We start from the raw sequence: 21,012 nt of genomic DNA, 5'->3' as shown, positions 1-21,012 counted from the left end.
TTGACTCTTATCTTTTAAAAACATAGCTTCTGGTTTTATACATGATTGTATTAGACTCACAGTTTCCCACAGCCTGGAAAGCATCTCTGTGTGCCCTCATCCAAACTTCTCATTTCTATTACCAAATGAATCCATTTGAAGCAATATCGGGGGAAGAAAGGAAGGCATTTCAGCAACACTGATAGGTTTGTACAATATATTAAGATAAAGGAAGTTTTGAATAATAAGTTCATTAACATTGGCTTTGTTTGTTGAGCTGAAAAGATTTGGGCTATGAGAGATTGAGTTGTTTGGTATATGAAAGGCTGCAGTCACTGATTCTTACAAGGAAAGGACCTGTCTATGGTTTTGTTTGTTTTGCATAGACTCTGAGACTTTAGGCCTAACTGCATAGCCTAAGTCATCTAGACCAGATGTGTGCTTACTACTCAGGGGAGATGACCTCTCTCATTGAACACAGAGCAATCACTTAACTACCCTGAGAAGTGGTGGTAAATATTAATTCCATTCTCTGCCTCATGTGACTATGGGAGAATCACCTAATTAATCTTTTCAGTTTCTACACCTTAAAATACATTTATTAAATAACAATAATTTGCATGGAGAGAAGGTATTTTCCCTATATGGTAAACTATTTTGAAAGGATATTCCATAACAATGACACAAATAAAATGCTATAGATTGTGGAAATACAAACATCACTTTTAAATATAAATGGGATATAGGCAGAGCAGCAAAGATTATATATGTATTAACTTTTTAGGAAGGAAAATGCACTTATCTTACAATTTCCATCCTTCTTTCAGTGAGATAACAAATGTACTCCTCAGAGACAACTATTAACACACTTGTTACTGATATTATTTTGTTCATTGGAAAACCTACTTAATCAAGTATTTTTGTTGTTGCTTTGTAGGGTTTGTTTTTATAGAACTGGACTTTGAATTCAGCTTGCTAGGCAGGTGTTCTACCACTTGAGCCATGCCCCCAGCACTACTTAATCTAATATTAAAAGAACCAGTTGCCTCTTAATTTTACACTATAACCCTGACAGAATTGGACATTAGATCAATAACTTTTGATGAAGGTGAGAATGCAGAACATCCAAATTAGGGAAATGTCTGGATCCTAAAATGAAGAAATTTAAGGTAGTGAAGGAGGTACTTACAATTTTTCAAGATCTTGATTGTAATGTAAGAAAGAATTAAAAACACCATATAGTCTTAGCATCCTTGCTTTGGGCTGTTCAAACCTGAACTAGGTTGCGTTTACTGATGACATTACTGAGAGATGAATGCACTTGTAATTAATTCGGATGACACTCGATCTGCGGGTGATAACTTGTCACATCATAACTTTTTTATTTTCTGAAGATGGAACAAAACCCCTCCAACTGCCTCTTCTGGGCCTGGAGGTAGTATATATTCCCTTAGAAAAATCCTTGAAAAGACAATTCCAACCCTGGAAGGATTTAAACTGAAGAGAAGCTTTCTTCAGATATTTAAAGGGTTGTAAAATATTACTTAGATTCTACAGAGACCCTGAGGATAAAACCATGGTTGCTGGGTAGAACTCTCACTGAGATTGATTTGGGCTCCTTATGAGGGTTAATTGTCTAAGGTTAAGCTGATTATGATGGGAATGGTTACCCAAGGGAGTAGGTTTTGGGACCACTGCTGATTATATAAAAGTTTCAAGCATGAGCACGATGGATATATCAAAGCAAAAGCAAAACTGCACTAGCTGAAGCTAAGCAAGTCAGGAAATTTTATTCAAGGTTATTGCAATAGGAGACAGAAGCTACTTTTAAATCTAAACTCATCTTTCTTACAGAAGAGAGGGGTGGCTTTTTCCATGGGCTGGGGTGAGCTTATGAAAAACTCCTAGCAAATGTTAGGAAGAAGCCATAAGCTATCTGAATTTGCTAGCTGTCTTTATCCAAGGAGAAAACGAACTTCTCCTGTCTTTAAGACAGGTGGTTTTTTTTAACATAGAGAAGGGTTCCCACAGGATAGTTCAGCACCTCTCCCAGTAACTGTGTAGTGTGGTGTCATTTCCTTTGTTGGTCACATTTGAAAGAAATGGTTCTTAGGATTTTAGAGAGGTTGTAAAACTAGCAAAGGGCTTTTAAAAAAAAGTTATGCATGTCATAAAGATGAAGGATTTATAATTATAGATTTTCAAATTAAAGGATCTAAGTAAAGAAAGATTAGGGACACAAAGTGAATGAGTCTATTTAAGGTTTAGTCAAGTTGAAGAAAAGAACAAGACTGGTCACTCAAACACATAGTATGTGTGTTGGATCCAGAGGATAGTTAAAAAATAAGCACTTAGAAAGGATCATTACTAACATCTCTTCAAATTTGAGGTTTGCCCCTTAACTGAGAAGGATTGGGAAGAGGGACTGGGGATATAGCTCAGTGGTAGAATGCTTACCTAACATGCGCAATCCCCTGAGTTCAATCTCCAGAAACAAACTGAATAAATTTATGCTGTCACATGAATAAATATCTCTCAAACATAAAAAGTAAAATAGATCATGGAGGACTCTAACTTCAATTAAAAAAAAAAAGATTAGTAATGGAGGACTTTTTCACCAAGAAATCCACTTATATGGCTAAAGAACACCACCTCAGGATTTGAATGAAATATCTGCATTTTTTGTTAGGGACCTTTGATTGGTCTAAAGCCTAGCATCAGAGTAGAGTTCCCAATTTCACGTGAGATACTATTTCATAATAATTTTTCACCTTTACTACAGCTTCTCTATGGCTCTCCAGGAGTCTCAATTACTTGCTTTTTCCTATTTGTAGATTTCAGAGATTTAAAATTTCATCTCTTTGCATATTTTAATCAATATTAGACAGAAATTTCTGGCTGTGCATCTAATAAAAAATGTATGAACATTGGCTTTTAATAACAAACTATATCACTCAGGGAAACCCAGGTATTATAGAGCTAATTCAACCCAGTAAAATCCACCTGCAATTTTTTTGCATTGAATGCAAAAGAGTAAAAGACCAAAAAAACCATCATATTCTATTGTTTAAGATTCTTGATGACGAGAGGAAAGAAACATATCACTATCATATTTATTCTGCTCTTAAAATGCTTTTCAGATACTTTTTGGAACTTTCGTTTTAATTACACTGTGTGGCTCTTTATTGTACATTAATATTAATGCAGTTGCCAACACCAAACTCACAACATATTCATATCATTTTACTGAAATTTAAAGTGGGTGAACTGCAGTTCTTTAAGGGAATCACAAATAACAATGCCCAGTGGCAGAGGGATGATTGAATTCACCAATAGAGTATATGGGCGATTTACTAATTTAGAAGGGCAATTTTAGACATTACAGTGGTTGGGATTTCCTTGGGGAGTTTGATTGAGCACAGCAAGTGAGTCAGTGTTTAAACAATATTATTTTTAGAATTATTTGCAAAGAAGAAAGAAGTAGATGATTTCATAATTCATACTGTAAGTGCAAATTATGCAAGACCCATTTGTCTTAGTAGGAAGTAGAACTGAGCCATCTTCTAAGTCCTGCCCTGCAGGCTGCCAGGCCAGGGGAAATGCTCCTGGAGAAAGGCAGTGAATTCGCCTAACAGCTTCCTCATTAAATGGTCAGACTTTGATTATTAGCCTTAATAGCTTTGATCCCTCCCTTCAGGCACAGATCCCTGTAGGTTGATTTTAGATTGCTCCTCTGCTGGTCCCATAATTGGAATTGATAACTGACCATCACACAGAAACAGGGAACATTAATCAAATGCTCTCACCCAGAGCTGGAAGTGGTCCCTTTCCTATTGAGGAAATTAAGCCCACAAGAATTTTTGAACAGGAGGCCTCTAAGTTCTTCTGTCCCAACTCATTCATTTTACACAAAGGGAAATGAGGTCCAGAAAGGTTATGTGACCTGCCTGTGATCATATAATTCACTGAGCACAGAGAGAGAATTATGACTTAGATGTTCTCTTGCTGCTTGGTTTTGCCTCCAACTGACATCATTTCCTTTGTGATTAATTCTCTCAAGATTTAGTTAGAAGTCACTGAAGTGTGAGTAGAAACATGCTTGTTAATTTGCTATTCCTTTTGAAACACTGCCTTTTTAGGACAGACTCCCCTTGGACAGTCTATGTGGAATCCCTTTTGTTGTAATAGAATAGAACAAAGCTATTTCCAGTTTTTTGAAGAATCTCCATACTGCTTTCCATAGTGATTGTACTAATTTGCATTCCCACAAGCAGTGTGTAAGGGTTCCTGTTTTGTCATATGATCAGTGATACTACTCCTGGGCATCTACCCAAAGGAAAGACAGGATACAGTAGAGACACCTGCACCCCAGTGTTCATCGCAGTGCTATCCACAATAGCCAAGCTTTGGAAACAACCCAGGTACCATACAACTGATGAATAGATCAAGAAATTGTATATATATACAATGGCGTATTACTCAACCATAAGGAAAAATGACAAGTGGCTTGAAGGTAAATGGATATAATTGGAGGACTTCATGTTAAGTGAAGTAAGCCAGGATCAGAAACAAAAAAGCCACATGTTTTCTCTCATACGTGGAAGATAGATCCAAAGATAAACATATACACAAAATCAAGTATGCTCACATACAAACTCAGATATATAACATGTTTGTAGCAGTGGAACTACTCTATGGAATTTGAGGAAAGAGGGAAAGGAAAAGAAAGTGATAGAACATCAGTAATATTGCATAACCTGATATGTGAAGGTAAAGGATATAAAGATGTGTTCTGAAAGCTGTTGAAAACCTGGAGGTGGGGGGGAAGTAAAGGTGTAAGGGAGAGTAATGGATGGAGTTGAATGGACCAAAGTAAAGTTACCCACAGTGGGAGTACATTGAAACACCCCTTTGAACATAAACTTAAATATTAATAACAAAAACTAGTACTGTAAAATAGGTACAGTTTTGGGGGGCAGGGTACTAATGGAGGGTGAAGAAAGGAAATTAAGGTGACAGTATATGGCAGATGGACTTCATATACCTATATGATACAGAACTAAGAAACCTATTTCAATTGCTTTAAGTGAGGTGGAGAGGGTGTTGAGGGAGAGAGACAAGGGGGGCAATGTAAAGAATGTATAGTATAAGTCTATTCAGAGTTGTCACTATGAATTCTCCCTATATAATGAATATATCCTAATAAAAATTATTATAAAGAAATAAAGCTGTCTAGGTACTGTACTGATTAACTATTTCTCTCACACTGTTTTCCTTAACCAAAGAAATGAACCCAACCACTCTGATTACCTTTTCCTTTTATACAGGAGAAAATGAAGGTCAGAGGTGTTTAAACGCCCTGGCCCAAATCACACAACTCTTAAGTTTAAGAAATGAAATTTGAGCAGAGATCTTTGTGATTTTAATACTTGAGTTTTCAGATAGTATTATGTGCTAATTTGGCTCCATTCTCATCTGAACAGGTGACCTAACTAAATGCAAGGGATGAATCAACTGGTGTAGTTTGCCTTGGGGGCCATGTAAGTTTGCTTTTGCTGCCTGGTAACTTTCACTCTTTCTTTCTTTGCCATCTTACAGTCTGTTTAATTCTTCTCCACCACCTAGCTAGGTTAACCTACCTATCTGAAAATCATTGCTCTCCCCAGAATGAATTTGCCTCTTTTACTCATTTTGAATCCTTAAAACAATCATTGGACATCTGAGTGCTTTCGAGAATTTTTTGGGTCCTTCTCATATCTGCACTTTTATGGAGGGTCTGTGACTTACTGATCCTTTGAGAAAGAAGGCCATCAGAGCATGGGTGCAGCTGTTGAGTAAAAAGTACACTCCCACTGTGGTTTTAAATCAGAAAACATCCATAGGGTCACCTAGCAGAATATGTGAGGTACATACTCTCCTGTTCTGTAGTTCCTTATAGTCTCTTCCAGAAAATTTCTCAGGATGGAAATTCTTTGGGAAGAAAAATTAATAACAGATTAAAAAGTCAGATATATTTCAGAAGTCTTAAAGGAATACTTTATAATTAAACTCTATAGGCTTAATATATTTTTAAAACAATAATTTCTATCTCAATAGGTAAAATGTTCTCTTGCTTGGTATTTCTTACTCAGGTTAAATTAAGAAACAAAAAGAGAATCCTTTAAAACTAAGTCTGTGGACTCAAAACCCAACAGCTCATGTTTTCAATCAGGGTGAAAAACTTCATTCTTGATAATGCCCCATGAAGTTGGCTCCCTATCCCCCTAACGCCACAGCAGAAATTACCCTTTGCCCACAACTTTTGTCACTTCTCTGTTTCTATTGTTTGAATCTGCCAGGCATGTCCCTGGCTCAGGATCTTTGTATTTGCCTGTTTACTGCATATAAAAATTATCTCTCGCATATCCACAAATTCATTCCCTCACCTTCCTGAGGGAAACATTTGTACAGAAGCTAACCCTGCCTACCATTTGTATCGCATAATCCTTAAGCTATGGCAGTGTGTGTGTGTCTGACCTTGTGTCCTGATTCCCTGTATTTCCAGATTGACTCTGTTTATTACCACAGTACAAGGACCCATTTAGAAAGCTTGTTTAATAAGCAGGCTAGAAGGATGTAAATACATGTGGAATTTTTCCATAGTTCAGACACAGAAAGGCTCATGGACATGGATGGGTAACTATGATAAACAAGAGCCAGCATAAATCTAACCTAGAATAGGAATTTAAAACTGAACTTTATTTGAGCTTCAAAATGGACTACATTTAACTCTCTCAAATAAATAAATAAATATAAAAACTGATTATATGCTATGGTGCATCTTGACATGTATATTGGATACATTTGCTTTGATATTCTAAGAAAGAATGTTTTTAGAGATCTCTGTGCATCTCATCACAATTGTTCGTCGAGAAAGGAAAGTAATTGAATAGTTGAACTTAGAGTTCCTCTGATTCAAGTGTGGAATGGAATTACTATGGTGGATTCCTACTGAAAATAGATGTCTATAGATTTATGAGATACAGTTGAACCTTACTCTTCTGCAGTAAGTATGCGGGCACACAATCATGGTACGGATGTGTGTATCTCTCTCCATTTTATTTTCCCACTGCAGTTCAGGGACAGATCACTGCAAACCTTTAACATCTACTTCTCCTCCTCCTTCCTTCCTTTCTTCCTTGTCTTCCAGCTTTATTTATATAAACAAAGAGTAAATGACATCTGCTCTAAAAAAGCCCTTCTTTACTATCTCCCCATCACCGCTGCAAACATGTCTCCGTTAGCACAGGGGCATTTTCCCGCTTTTCTAACTTTCTTGAAAGTGCTGATAATTGCATCATTCATATTAAATATCAGTTCCATATCACATTTATTTTGTTCACTATATTATTTTGAAGTAATAACATTATTTGGCATACAATAAGTACTTAATAATACTGGATTAGTGATGGATGAACTAATCCAGTGCCTACTATATATGAAAGACTGTAGTAGATTCAAAAAACATTTAATTTAGAAATCATTTTTGTTCACTAGAAACCTGCAATGGGAAGTAAACATATTTTCCTAACATAGTGTAATGCAATAGAATGTATAAGAAACAAAATCCTTCTTATAATCATTGTTGCTGGAAATCAGAGATGAGCCTAAACCAATGGACTGTATCATGGGCCATGATGGTCTTCTAGAATTTGGTTGGAAAGAAAGGGAAAATTGTCATGAAACAGTATGAGCTTTGTGTAGCTCAGAATTGTTAAAGCATTGGGTTAATGTAAAGAGTTAGTCTTTTGGGTATATCCCCAAGAGTGGTATTGCTGGATCAAATGGTAGATCAATGTCTAGCTTTTTAAGTAGCCTCCAAATTTTTTTCCAGAGTGGTTGTACTAGTTTACATTCCCACCAAAAGTGTATGAAGGTTCCTTTTTCCCTGCATCCTCGCCAACACCTGTTTTTGTTGGTGTTTCTGATGATGGCTATTCTAACAGGGGTGAGGTGGAATCTTAGCATGGTTTTAATTTGCATTTCCTTTATTGTTAGGGATGGTGAGCATTTTTTCATGTGTTTTTTGGCCATTTGAATTTCTTCTTTTGAGAAAGTTCTGTTTAGTTCACTTGCCCATTTCTTTATTGGTTCATTAGGTTTGGGAGAATTTAGTTTTATAAGTTCCCTATATATTCTGGTTATCAGTCCTTTGTCTGATGTATAGCTGGCAAATATTTTCTCCCACTCTGTGGGTGTTCTCTTCGTTTAGAGACCATTTCTTTTGATGAACAGAAGCTTTATAGCTTTATGAGGTCCGATTTATCTATGCTATCTTTTAGTTGCTGTGCTGCTGGGGTTTCGTTGAGAAAGTTCTTACCTATATCCACTAACTCCAGAGTATTTCCTACTCTTTCCTGTATCAACTTTAGAGTTTGTGGTCTGATATTAAGATCCTTGATCCATTTTGAGTTAATCTTGGTATAGGGTGATATACATGGATCTAGTTTCAGTTTTTTGCAGACAGCTAACCAGTTTTCCCAGCAGTTTTTGTTGAAGAGGCTGCTATTTCTCCATTGTATATTTTTAGGTCCTTTGTCAAAGACAAGTTGGTTATACTTGTGTGGCTTCATATCTGGTTACTCCAGAGGCACCTGCACACCCATGTTTATTGTGGCACTATTCACAATAGCCAAGTTATGGAAACAGCCAAGATGCCCCACCACTGACGAATGGATTAAGAAAATGTGGTATCTATACACAATGGAATTTTATGCAGCCATGAAGAAGAATGAAATGTTATCATTCGCTGGTAAATGGATGGAATTGGAGAACATCATTCTGAGTGTGGTTAGCCTGGCCCAAAAGACCAAAAACCGTATATTCTCCCTCATATGTGGACATTAGATCAAGGGCAAACACAACAATGGGATTGGACTTTGAGCACATGATAAAAGCAAGAGCACACAAGGTAGGGGTGAGGATAGGTAAGACACCTAAAAAATTAGCTAACATTTGTTGCCCTTAACGCAGAGAAACTAAAGCAGATACCTTAAAAGCAACTGAGGCCAATAGGAAAAGGTGACCAGGAACTAGAGAAAAGGTGAGATCAAAAAGAATTAACCTAGAAGGTAACACCCACGCACAGGAAATCAATGTGAGTCAATGCCCTGTATAGCTATCCTTATCTCAACCAGCAAAAACCCTTGTTCCTTCCTATTATTGCTTATACTCTCTCTACAACAAAATTAGAAATAAGGGCAAAATAGTTTCTCCTGGGTATTGAGGGGGTGGGGGGTAGAGGGAGGGAGGGGGTGGAGTGGGTGGTAAGGGAGGGGGTGGGGGCATGGGGGAGAAATGACCCAAGCCTTTTATGCACATATGAATAATGAAAGAAAAAAATAAAGTAAAATAAAATACCCCCCCCAAAAAAGAGTTAGTGATAGGAAAATTTTAATAAGAACATACATTAATCCCACAGGAAATCCAAAAATGTGAGCTGAGCTATGAGGCTCTCAACTCAGTAGCTACAAGGAAGCTTTGGTCATTTCTGAGCAAGGAAAACATGTGATGGAATAATCCTTTTAATAAGATTAGCATGTGGTCACTGAATGTGCATGGATTATCAGTTGGTAAATAAAGTACATGCTTGTGTGAATCTGCAAATTAATATGATAAGTGAATGGCAGTCTGCCTCATGGGACCGATAAGCAGATAAATAAAGGGGGCTAATCTTGAGGTAGCACAACTTATGGAGACTCAAACTCTAATGTTATACTTGAGATAATTCTTAGTGTTGGAGGCTGAAGCTTACATGACTTAATGTTTCAAGCAGAAACAAACTACCTCACCAGTCCTACGGCTTATGTTTCTGAGTGAGGCTAATTGACTATAAAAGAGTGTCTGACTCTAGACTAGGTTAAGTATTTTGCTGCTGTGTGTCATTTTTATTCTACTTATTTTGGAAATAAGGCAGGACATGTTTTTAAACCTTTCAATATTCCAATAATATTTAGATATTCTGTTGGAATGCAATTTGATGCAGTAGAAAATAAGATAGGCTACATAGTCAGACAATCTTTGATTATAATTACGGTCTTGTTTTCACTGGTGATCTTGGGCAAGTCACAACTTGAGTCCATTTTGACACAATTAGTAATTCATAGGGCCATTGTAAGAATTATAATTAGATTCATACTTATACATATATCAGATATATGTAAAGTAAGACCCTTTTTAATATGATAGTAATAGTTACTATATACCTACTAAATGACAAACACTGTGTGCAGAGACTACATTCATTATCTCAATTAACTGAGTAGATGCTTTAGTAAAATTTTAAATCTGTTCTCCCTCCCTAATGAGAAATGTGCCCAAAATAAGAATTTTGTATGTTTGTGCCTTAGTGTATCTTTTTGCATGTATGTATATGAATGTGTGCATGCATACGTGTATATGTTTGTGTGCGTCTGTGTGTAGATGTATTGTATAGGAAAGGGAAGTAAACACTGAATAAATTATCAGAAGGAAATTATGGATTATGGTGACAACCAAGGTGTTCACTTTCAGGAAATAAAGTCCTGGGCAGAGTTACAAGACAAAATAGGTTTTCCCATGTATTACCTTGCCTGTTTCCAAATGATACTGATTTTCTTTCATTATCTAACTACTTTGGACAGAATTCACAAATGGTATAGAATTAATATATCTGTTCCAGGGTAGCTATTTCTTTATGTCCTAGGTTATCATTTTTATTTGGTTCATCATTTCCTTTCCCCCTGTAGTTTCTATGCTAAATCATTCCTAAGCTTTCCCTATTAAAGCCTTAGCTCATTTGCCTGTGGTTCATCCACAAGGAGCAAAAAGCTCCTGCTAAACACAGTTTATTTTGCAATGCATTCCAAATTTCTTGGGTTAAAAGACAAACAAACTGCTTTCTGAGAAGCTTTAAGTTTTATGATACCCATGGTTCAGATAAATTGTCTTTGGCAAACAGAATATAAATTCAATTCTACATCAGACACTATATAGATTTTTACTAAAGTATATCAGGAATTCCATTTGTGGTGATTTTTGACAAACTGCCCAGCCTTATAAATGTTTCATGCTTTCAGATTCTAGGCCTGTTCTTTGCCTCTTAAACATGTTCTAAGAAATTACGTATATTACATATGTATAATTGTATATATTATATATGATATTGGATTTGTTAATAAAGTGTCATTTGCCTTTGGAAGTCTATAAAATCTTATGATTCTATTTCATTATCTTTGGAATATGATATGGCCATATATTGATATGGCTGATGTCTTTCAGATTAGACATTATGTGCCTCTGTAGTGTCATCATTACGAACATGCAAATATGAACTATTTCATGAATTTCTATTAATCAATGGCATTTTAGACCAAAATGTTATTAATAACCTTAGGGAATGTGTTCATTATGAATGGTACATAGGTTTCATCTTGAATGCCAACTCTGATTGATAAAATGTGAGTTTCTTTGAGGACAAGTTTTGACTGCATCATGCCCTCCTGGAAAGAATTGATTATTGATGCCTCTGATGTGACAGGAATAGAAATTTTGGCAACCATGCAAGGGATTTTTACATAGTTTTATTAAATAAACAAAACCAAAAATATGGCTTTTAAGTTTAGAGTATGGGATAAAAGTGCCTTTGGAGTGTGGACTGGAGAAAGTGGAACATCTGTTTTGAAAGTTGTATGCAGAGAAATAGGAATGCAATTCCTTGGTGAAGTTGTTTAAACTTGGGTCTCTTTATTCTAAGTGTTATGAGATACTGTCTATGAGAGGTGGCTAATGTCTGGCATAGGAGTCACATTTACCTAGATTCAAACTCTAGTTCACACTGTATCAACTCAATTTCCTCAGTTTTGTCTCCTCATCTTCATAATTAAAGATCATGTTGATTGAAATGATGTATGTGAGGTACTTGGTATAATGCGAAGTGCATATCTCACTTATTTAATAGTAGCAGCTGTATTGTTTGTGCTCCCCTAGATCAGTAAATGAAATGAACATATTTTTAGGAAATGAAAGATCTTTCTAATCAGCAAACGTTTCTAACTCTCATTGATGTAAACTTTCCATGCCTGGAAATTGAAGGTGGGGGATTGAAATTGGCTTTTGAAAATGCTTTGGGGAAAATGAGAAAAAAAAAAAAAAAAGAATGTAGGTTTCTTATCATTTCCTCTCTCTGATTAAAGCTGAATGTAACTACTTAGTTCTTTCAAGGAATTGTTACCTTCTAGATTGTATTTCCAGGTAAAATCTCATCATGTTTTAATGACTCCATTAGAATTCCCCTCACCCCACCTTCATTTCTTCAGGAATTGTCACTTATATTAAAATTCATGTTTAAAGCATATCTAAGAAAGAAGGTGACTTTTCAGGTTCATGTTCTAATTGATGACACAAACTCCTAATTAAATGCATCTGTGTCTAATCAAAACATATCTAAAATTTAGCAGTACAACTGTGTACCGGGGAGCCTCATGGGAGACTTGATTGGTGATGGCATAAGGACATAATTTGTGTTTTGGCCAGTGGTTCACAAATCTGGCAGCATCTCTGCATCTACAGGAGGAAATTTGAAAATCAATACAATCTTCTTTCTGCACCAGGCCTAAAATATCCCCTTAAGAATCCCTAAGAATTTGATGATTTTCAACCTCCCAAAGAAATTGCTGATCATCAGGATTGAAACTACATAGAGTTCTAGATTCACAATAGTTTGATGAAATGGAAACAGTGCCAAGGTTCTTATTCTCACTGCCTTTTCTTTAAAGTACAGTTTAGTCCTTCTTATTTTCTTATCACCTTTTTCCCCTCCCCTTACCTTCCTCCTGCGTTTTTATGGCTTGCTGAAAACTATGGCTGTTTTTACTTTAAAAGAAAAGACAGGTGAGATTTGAGCTCTGCTTCAGTGTTGGTGAATGCAAATGTTCCATTTATAATAACCTTCTTTTTGGAAATGTCACTTATTGTCATTCTTTGCAAGATAGTGAAAAGTTTATACTGGATAACTATAAGTAGCTCTCATGTAAAACAACATCTACCACATGACAATATTTGTATCTCAACCCCTTTCAAGGTTATCTGCTCTCAAGTTGGCATATATATTAAAATTATCACAGAGAGGACTGTGTAAATAAAATAAAATTGAAACACTATTTTCTTCATTTGTTGTTTCTCTCACTATTTTTTTAGGTTATGATTTAATCTGTTAGCCTATTTCTTTTCTGGACAGTATTTTAACCTGTCTTATGTAAAGCAGGTACTATGTGATGTGTCAAGTTCATTGCTAATTGTGTTTTTACATTCCTTCACTTGGTTTTATAGAAGGGTATGAAAAGGTATTGTGATGCCTCTCTTTTACAATTGATGAGACTGAGACAAGTAGTGTATCAAACTGAATAGCAGTTTGAACTCTGGCCTCCCTAACTATAAAACTATGTCAATGTATTATATTTTTGTCCCAGACAATCTCTGTGAGGCAAAAACACAGTACACAATGGTTTTGTTTAGGTTTTTTGAATCAGTTAGATTATAAGAAAAAGAATCACCAAGAAATATCTTTAAAAAAAATCTTACCAAACTCTATTAACAGAAAATGGAAGGAAGAGAAACAAAGATATCTCATCTTTTATAATAATGAGATTACAACAGATATGAAAAGAAATAAGACTAGGAGGTCACAGTAGACTTTCAGGTGGTTGACCTTAATTTTAGAACTGAAGCACATTAATAAAGGTTTGGCCCAGATCCAAGATGGGATCAACAGACAGATTGGTTTTGTTGACACAGTCATATTTGCCCATCACACAATAAATTTTCCCTGATGCAAGAGCATTTAAGAAATTGAAAGAAAGCCTTCATGACAGTTTGACATCATTTAATGCTAAATTTTATTCCTTAGAGAAGTTATCAATCAATAGAATATCAAAGACTTGTATGGGTGGACACAAGAAAGCTTTCATGTCAACTATTTTTGCATCCTTTTCATTTCATGTCATCAAGGTCCACTTTGAAGCTTCTTTCAAGGAATCAGAACCACAATTCATATTGGGCATCTGGTATAGATGTATTTTTCCCTCATTTAGCATTAGCAGTTTTTCTAGTTTATACAGCATAAGAAAGAAATCTTGCTCCCTATTGCAGCAGTTATGAACAGAGAAAATCTTGTTCTGATTTAAACCTGGTTTTTTTTTTGTTCACATCTTTTGAAAGCATACAAATGACAACAATAAAGTATACTTGAATAGAAACATGCAAGGTAGAAAAATTATGTAAACATAATACAGTGAGATAAAAAACAGCTGGCAGTTCTCTTTGTATTTTTGATAATAGGACCTCTATGGATAAATATTCGCTCCAATTTTTAGTGAAACTTCCATTACTTGATGCCAAATATATTATATTTCTCAGGTCGTTTCTAGTCAATTATATAAGGAAAGTCATTGAAATGTAGAGAGAGCTATAGAAGAAATCTTTTGCAAGCAACTTTTTGGGCTGTAGGACCAAAGGAAATCAGAATTTTGATTTGTTCTTTGTAACTAAGTCCTTTGCATTTAGAAAATAATTCAAGATTCAACCTGAGAGATGATACCATTTGATTTTTGGTAGGCATTTATCTTTACTGCTTTGATAATGATAAAATTGTCTCTTTAGTGTTTGAAATGTGTGTGTGTGTGTGTGTGTGTGTGTGTGTGTGTGTGTGTACTCTTCTTTCTGTATTTTTCACTTTAAAAAGAGCTATTTAATTACTTATTTTACATTGGGATATGGGCAGATCTTTACTAGATGCATCCTAAGGTAAGATCCCTGACTACAATGTTCTCTTCTCTCTCTCCCCTCTCTTCCTCCATGTCTTGCTTGTAAATGATCTTTCTCCTCCACCCAACCTTTCTCCCTCCCTTCCCCATGCATTTTTCTTCTTAAGGGCTGATTTCTGAAGTAAGAGTGGAGTGTTACATCTGTTCTCTCCAGGGTATTGATTGTTAAGTCCCTCATCTATGAAAGTCGTCTGGACTCCTCCACTCAACCCCTGGTGGAGGAGCTGCTATTCCGCTCAGAGGGTGCAGCATGCTGCAGCGAGGGTAAAGGAAGTAGGAAAGGATCAAAACATCTAACTTACCAAGGTCTCTGCCTCTCTTTGCCTCACGTTTTTCATATGCATACTCCAGACAGCTGGGCTGGTTAATCTCCAGAGTCCTTCTCAGTGGTTCCAGTATCCTATGGTGCTGGGAACTGGGCCACTCCCTTTCAAGAGAAAATCAGAGGCAGTTCAGTAAGCAGAGGAGGAGAGGGGAGCTGACATTGCATTTGTTCCTGTCTGATAACTCACAAGTTGGAACTGGCCTCATGAGGGCTGTAAATCCAAACATTTATACACAGAGCAGACCCAATAGAAATGGAGGATCTAAAGTTTGTATCTGAAAACACTAATTCAGTAGTTCAAAAAAAAATACTCCTGAAAGGCATTTCGCCTTGAAGTATTCTCATCTTCAGCCGAGTCTGCCTCTGCTAGTCTGGAGCTCTGCTGAGAGTTTGGATGTAATTTTGAATTTGGCACAAAGCCAAGAGAGAAGTCAGAGTTCAAGCTTCCTTAGGCTTCCCCCACCACCCTCATTGCTGAGTGGCTGGAATTTATCTTTTTTCCAGACAGGGAAAGATGATCTGATTTGAGCCCAGGCAGTCACCATGGCTCCTTTGTTGGTTCCCTTGCTTAGCAGAAGCCTTGTGATGGCCTGATTGAAATGTGTCAGTGGCAGCAGTTGCTGCCATCCCCGAGCACACCTGTGCCACTCTCCAGCCACCAAGGGCTTCCTGTGCAAAATGCTTCATGGCGGTGAGGCCCTAATTACACAGAGAGATCAAGTGGCAAGGTGCAGGGGTGAGAGGATTTGCTTAAAAGCAGGAGGTTAAATCCATCCATCAGCATCTTTTCTTTATTGAGCCAGGAACTGCAAAAATATCAGAGAGACAGACTTTCAGGCAACCTACCTTTCCCTGGACTTGATATATATCCGTTCTGTGGACTTGAGGTAATCTAGTGTAAATTTACACAGAGCTCAACAGACCAATGTTCTCATGATGTCCACAGAGCAAAGATTGCACAGTTCATGCCTTTGGAAGAGGAAAAGCATAAAGGTGACTCATAGTCTTGGGCATCTTATCATCACTGTAATCATGCAGATCACGGTTCCTAAGGCCACCAGCTGCATAAGAGACTGTAAGAAAAAGCTCTGTGCTTTGTCACAGCCTCACCAATATCCAGTTCAGGGAGCTTTGGTCTGGGAAGAAGATGGAGAGTACTGAAGAACATCTTAGTCATGTCCTAGTTTTGCCCATACAGTCTATCAGTCTCCCTCTTCTCTCTGGCATCCTTGCCTGGGGAAAAACCAGCTTAAATTTGAAGACAGTAGAGTCTAGAGAAATTTCCAGACACTCAAAAATAAGAATAGCCTTAACTAAAATTGTGAAATTGAAATTATAGACTCTCAGCTTTGTGCCTTCAATTGTTACTGTATTCACTCATTTATTTAGCCAAACACCCATTAATTCACTCAATAACTTGTTAGCCATTAATAATGGGCAAGAACCTGAGGCCAGTCCGGAATCTATAATAGTGAACCACAAACAACCAGGTCACTGCCTTCTTTGTGGTTCTTATAGAGAAGTAAATAAATAAGTGCAAAAAGTGGTACATGAAAAATAAATAGGCTGAGATGGTAACTGGGAGAATTAGGGAAAGGAAAGGATGGAGAAGGCTTCTGTGGAAAATGACAATGAGCTCCCACAACAGGGAGGAGCATTCCAGCCGCCTGGGTACTGTCACATTCTCCTTTACTAAGGAACCCTGTGCTCCTCCTGTTCCTCCTTCCATCACGTCCAGGGCTTTTGCATCCAGGTTTGTCTCCATGGCTTCTTAAGGATGTTACCTTGGACAAGTTTCTTTACCTCTCTCATGCTCTTTTTCCTTGTTTGAAAAATGTTGATATAGAAACTGTAAGCCATCTATTAAGGTTGATTTCTGTATAAAATGAAAAACTAGCACAATGCTGGCACTTTGCAGGACCACAACAAATACTATGTTCCTTTCTCAGACGTCTCAAAATTCTGTTTTATAAAACTTTATTTCAAATTCCTAAATAATTATACGTGGAACATTTCCTAGAGATAGTAATATTTTAAAATGGATCAAATGGTGCAATGTTAACCCTCTGCTTGGAAAAGGATGTGATTGTGTGTGATGTGACATGGAAGAGTTTCTGTGGCTCTTGAACTCAAACCTTGGTGACAACTGTCTATAATTTTTATTAAGCCCTGTAGACTATGGTTTTAATCTGAATGTCTTTGAGTAGGTAAGATCAGGGGGCTTATGCATGCTTGGGGAAATGATGATGTAGGAGAGTCTGCCTCTTTGAGCGGTTTCCCAGTTTCTCCACAGATCACTCTGCCCCTCCTGAATGTGCTTACACTGTGTTCCCTTGATGTCCTTAGTTGGCTATCAACCAAGGTGTTAACTGATAACAGATTCTTACTGATAGTTTCCCCAGTAAGGTTTTACACCTGTCATGAAACTTGTTTAAAACTCACTTTGCACACCTTATTTAAATTTTATTATGTGAAAGAATCTCCTGGGATGAATTGGAATTTTTCAGAGGAAGTGCTATAGAAAAGAAGGCAGCTTGTGAACACAAACTGTCTTAACAGGAGGACAGTGGGGATAATTGACTCATTCTTGACCTGAAGGTGTATTTTTTTGTCCTTTTTCTAACTGAAACTCTTGGCCGTGATTGCTTGTTCCCCCTCTACATGTAGATGTAGATGGGAAAGAAGTGATCTAAGTGAAACACATAGGTTTGTTGAGAAACTCATGGATGTAATGAATTGAATCTTGTTGATATAATTAGGTTAGATTACATGGACTCCACTACTCTAAGTAGAGTTGAAAGTTCAACACCTTTCCCCAGAGTGCCACAGAATCTTGTGTGATTTGCATTTCTATGAGTTTCCTGATCTCTCTCATTCTAACTTCTGGATATTTTCTTACTCTATGTTTTTCTGATCTTTTTCTTCTTTCTTTTTACTATCATTTCAGTTATTGACCACAAAACCCTTGTGGGATTTTTTTTCCTTTTTTTTTTTTTGTTTGTTTATTTTGGTGGTACTGAGGATAGAACTCAGGGCCTTGTACTTAGGAGGCAAGCGCTCCTACTGCATGAGCTTGTATCCAGCTCTTTTTGCTTTAGTTATTTCTCAGATAATGTCTTATACTTTTTGTCCAGACCAGCCTCAAACCATGATCCTCTAGCCAACTTGGGATCACAGGCATTATCCACCAGGCCCTGCTTGTTCTTTGAGATAGTGTCTTGTCAACATTTTGCCTGGGCTGGCCTCAAACCACAATGTTCCAATCTCTGCTTCCCATGTAGCTGGGAGTATAGGTGTGAACCACTGTGTCCAAACACACCAGTCCTTCTTGATTCTGTTTTCTTTCCTCTGTTCTCAGTTTGAAGAGACAGGTTATGTATAATATTTTATTGGCTCCCTTTATAAGAAGAAATATCTTTGAGATCCCAATATTTAACATTATTGTTTCCATAGAGTCCCTCAGTCACTTCTACTAACATGGACTTCTGCTTTCTTCTAGATCCCATAAACCAATTTAAATATACTTCAGATACCTAATAGCAATTCATACTACATCCATGTAATTTATCAGGACACTTTTTTGACAGCTATCATGAGCCTGAACTGTTTTTTGGAAAACTGGCATGCATTGTCACGCAAATAGCAAAAACATATCAAAGGAACTTGCTGCTTTGGTTTTTGCTACTTACCCTCCTAACTTGCTTCTGTCGTGGATGGCTGTGATTCAATTTCTGCCTTAGTCTTCAATCCTAGGTCTCTCTGCTGTTAATGATCTGTGCTACTGTGTTTTTCAGAACTCTCCCACACTCCCCTTTTGACCTGTCTCCAGGATTTTGTCTTGTACTGCTGATGTGAGCATCCAGGCTACCTTCAGGGTTATGTACACCGTCAAGTCCAACCACAAGCCCAGGTATCTAGCCCTACACTGGGGTAGGAGGGGGGAGTATGAAGACTGAGGAGATACACAAAGTCAAGCTGGCCTTTGCTGAGATTCATGTTTTCAAAATGCAAGCTCTTGAGATGGTGTGCTTCTTTTTCCTCTTGTTAGTTCATCCTTTCAATGAACAACAATGGAAAGCTGCACAAAGTTTCTGATTGTTTTTAAAATGAGATCGTGATCGTAGTTTGATCATGTTGTGGAAGCCCCTTTCCAGACCATAAACTGCAATATAGCATGGAAGGTCGTGAAAGAACACACCTGAATAGTGGTGGGCCTGCAAATAATGGACTCCACTCTGTCATGCCCTTGGCTGCAGGTGGTATGAGGTGACTGACTCTTACAAAAAGAACATTCTAATCTGTAAGCTCAGCTGTTTGGTAAATTTCTGGAGATGGAAAAAAGAAAGAAAAATAAAACAAATATTTGAATTTTTTGCAAACAGGGACTCTATGGTAATTTCGTTACTGATAATTACAAAGGGGAAAGCACACAAATGCGAAAATTAATGTCCAATTTGCCTTTTAATAGCCGAAGCAAATCTTATAGCTATTACAATCCAATGAAATGATTTTTTTTCTTTTTTTTTATTTTATTTTATTATTCATATGTGCATACAAGGCTTGGGTCATTTCTTCCCCCTGCCCCCACCCCCTCCCTTACCACCCACTCCCCCCTCCCTCTCCCCCCCACCCCCTCAATACCCAGCAGAAACTATTTTGCCCTTATTTCTAATTTTGTTGGAGAGAGAGTATAAGCAATAATAGGAAGGAACAAGGGTTTTTGCTCGTTGAGATAAGGATAGCTATACAGGGAGTTGACTCACATTAATTTCCTGTGCATGTGTGTTACCTTCTAGGTTAATTCTTTTTGATCTCACCTTTTCTCTAGTTCCTGGTCCCCTTTTCCTATTGGCCTCAGTTGCTTTTAAGGCATCTGCTTTAGTTTCTCTGTGTTAAGGGCAACAAATGCTAACTAATTTTTTAGGTGTCTTACCTATCCTCATTCCTCCTTTGTGTGCTCTTGCTTTTATCATGTGCTCAAAGTCCAATCCCCTTGTTGTGTTTGCCCTTGATCTAAGTCCACATATGAGGAAGAACATACAATTTTTGGTCTTTTGGGCCAGGCTAACCTCACTCAGAATGATGTTCTCCAATTCCATCCATTTACCAGCGAATGATAACATTTTGTTCTTCTTCATGGCTGCATAAAATTCCATTGTGTATAGATATCACATTTTCTTAATCCATTCATTGGTGGTGGGGCATCTGGCTGTTTCCATAACATGGCTATTGTGAATAGTGCTGCAATAAACATGGGTGTGCAGGTGCCTCTGGAGTAACCTGTGTCACAGTCTTTTGGGTATATCCCCAAGAGTGGTATTGCTGGATCAAATGGTAGATCAATGCCTAGCTTTTTAAGTAGCCTCCAATTTTTTTTCCAGAGTGGTTGTACTAGCTTACATTCCCACCAACAGTGTAAGAGGGTTCCTTTGTCCCAGCATCCTCGCCAGCACCTGTTGTTGGTGGTGTTGCTGATGATGGCTATTCTAACAGGGGTGAGGTGGAATCTTAGTGTGGTTTTAATTTGCATTTCCTTTATTGCTAGAGATGGTGAGCATTTTTTCATGTGTTTTCTGGCCATTTGAATTTCTTCTTTTGAGAAAGTTCTGTTTAGTTCACTTGCCCATTTCTTTATTGGTTCATTAGTTTTGGGAGAATTTAGTTTTATAAGTTCCCTATATATTCTGGTTATCAGTCCTTTGTCTGATGTATAGCTGGCAAATATTTTTTCTCCCACTCTGTGGGTGTTCTCTTCAGTTTAGAGACCATTTTTTTTGATGAACAGAAGTTTTTAGCTTCATGAGGTCCCATTTATCTATGCTATCTCTTAGTTGCTGTGCTGCTGGGGTTTCGTTGAGAAAGTTCTTA

At 37.2% G+C, this 21,012-nt stretch overlaps 1 protein-coding gene and 1 long non-coding RNA gene across 16 annotated transcripts in view; one reads left to right on the top strand and one right to left on the bottom strand.

Moving 5' to 3' along the window:
- The window catches only part of LOC141411824 (uncharacterized), a 72,438-nt gene extending 57,110 nt beyond the window's left edge, over positions 1-15,328 (bottom strand). Inside the window, exon 1 of the long non-coding RNA XR_012436670.1 lies at positions 15,122-15,328. This is a non-coding gene — a long non-coding RNA (uncharacterized lncRNA). The remainder of the gene's footprint in view (positions 1-15,121) is intronic.
- Positions 1-21,012, top strand: part of Lrrc4c (leucine rich repeat containing 4C) — a 1,195,224-nt gene that overhangs the window by 1,106,602 nt on the left and 67,610 nt on the right. Inside the window, exon 2 of one of the 15 annotated variants that reach the window (XR_012436653.1) lies at positions 18,939-19,118. The exons of the other annotated variants lie outside the window; for them this stretch is intronic. The gene's annotated coding sequence lies outside the window, so the exon portion shown is untranslated. Of the gene's footprint in view, positions 1-18,938; positions 19,119-21,012 lie in introns of those variants that run through there. 15 annotated transcript variants of the gene reach the window in all.

Source organism: Castor canadensis, chromosome 1 (assembly GCF_047511655.1).
Source record: "Castor canadensis chromosome 1, mCasCan1.hap1v2, whole genome shotgun sequence".
NCBI classification, from domain to species: domain Eukaryota; kingdom Metazoa; phylum Chordata; class Mammalia; order Rodentia; family Castoridae; genus Castor; species Castor canadensis.
The sequence above is the reverse complement of the archived record's forward strand: the minus strand, read 5'-3'. Positions and strand labels throughout refer to the sequence as shown.